The sequence below is a fragment of the Charadrius vociferus genome, unplaced genomic scaffold, assembly GCF_000708025.1.
Source record: "Charadrius vociferus isolate BGI_N301 unplaced genomic scaffold, ASM70802v2 scaffold320, whole genome shotgun sequence".
NCBI classification, from domain to species: domain Eukaryota; kingdom Metazoa; phylum Chordata; class Aves; order Charadriiformes; family Charadriidae; genus Charadrius; species Charadrius vociferus.
This window is the reverse complement of record NW_009646501.1, coordinates 2,655,236-2,656,970: the sequence shown is the minus strand read 5'-3', so window position 1 is coordinate 2,656,970 and position 1,735 is coordinate 2,655,236.

Below are 1,735 nucleotides of genomic sequence, written 5' to 3'. Positions count from 1 at the left end.
GGTTGGTTTTTTTTTTTCCCCCTGGGCTATTTCTCTCCTTTCTCTCCCCGCAGGAAACATGGGCGGCCCTGCAACCACGGCTGGGTGGGTTTCAAATGCTGGGAAAACCCAAAATAGTAGTGTTTGGTTGTTTTTTTTTTTTTCCCCCTGGGCTATTTCTCTCCTTTCTCTGTGCAGGTTCCTTGGGAAACAAGCCAGAACAGGGCACAGCCGAGCTGTGCTTGGTAACCTGCTGCTGGGTGTCTGCAGAGAGAAGGGCTGGAGCTGGAGTGCTCGCAGCAGATCACGCTTTGCTGCCAGCCCAGTGACACTTGGCCGGAGGGCTGCCAGCAAGCGACGCCAAAAATAAAAGCATTTAAGGGGAGAGGCCATGGAGCCATCTCTACTCTATGCCTGAGCTGTAGCGCCAGAAAGGGACAGGGCAAGGTGGTGCACAGGGCTGCAGGTGCCCACCCTCCAGCAGCACAGAAAACTGGGGCCCCTTGGGGCTGGATGGGGCTCAGTCAGCACCAAAAGTGCACTGCCATGCATGACAAGGGGGCAGCACGCAAACAAGCCTAAAAATAGTATGCAATGAAATGCAAGAAAGCATGGACTTGGCATGTGTATTGGGTTTGCGTGGCAAGGTTTTGGTAGCAGGGGGGCTGCAGGGGTGGCTTCTGCAAGAAGCTGCTAGAAGCTTCCCCTATGTCTGATAGAGCCCATGCCAGCCAGCTCCAAGACTGGCCCACTGCTGGCCCGGGCTGAGCTCATCAGCAACGGCAATAGTGCCTCTGTGATAACATGTTTAGGAAGGGGAAAAAAAGCCCAACTGCACAATTGATGCCGGAGAGAGGAGTGAGAGTATGTGAGAGAAACAACTCTGCAGACACCAAGGTCAGTGAAGAAGGAGGGGGAGAAGGTGCTCCAGGCACCAGAACAGAGATTCCTGCAGCCTGTGGTGAAGACCATGGTGAGGCAGGCCGTCAGCCTGCAGCCCACAGAGGTGCATGGTGGAGCAGATGTCCACCTGCAGCCCACGGAGGTGCATGGTGGAGCAGATGTCCACCTGCAGCCCACGGAGGACCCCACTCCAGAGCAGGTGGATGTGCCTGAAGGAGGCTGTGACCCTGTGGAGCGCCCACGCTGGAGCTGGCTCTTGGCAGCACCTGTGGCTCCACAGAAAGAGGGGCCCACGCTGGAGCAGGTTAGCTGGCAGAACTTGTGACCCCACGGGGGACCCACACTTAAGCAGTCTGTTCCTGAAGGACTGCACCCCATGAAAGCAACCCACGCCAGAAGAGTTTGTGAAAAGCTGCAGCCCGTGGGGAGGACCCACGTTGGAGAAGTTCATGGAGGACTGCTTCCCGTGCGAGGGACCCCACGCTGGAGCGGAGTCCTCCCCCCGAGGAGGAAGGAGCGGCAGAGACAGCGTGTGATGAACTGACCACAACCCCCATTCCCCATCCCCTCGCGCGGCTGGGGGAAGAAGAGGTGGAGAAATCGGGAGTGAAGTTGGGCGCAGGAAGAAGGGAGGGGTGCGCAGAAGGCGTTTTAAGATTTAGTTTTTATTTCTCATTACCTTACTCTGATCGGATTGGTAATACATTAAACTAACTTCCCCTAGTCGAGTCTTGTTTTGCCCGTGAGGGTAACGCGTGAGCGATCTCCCTGCCCTTATCTCGACCCACGAACCTTTCGGTGCACTTTCCCTCCCCGCTCCAGCCGAGGCGGGCACTGACAGGGCGGCTCGGCG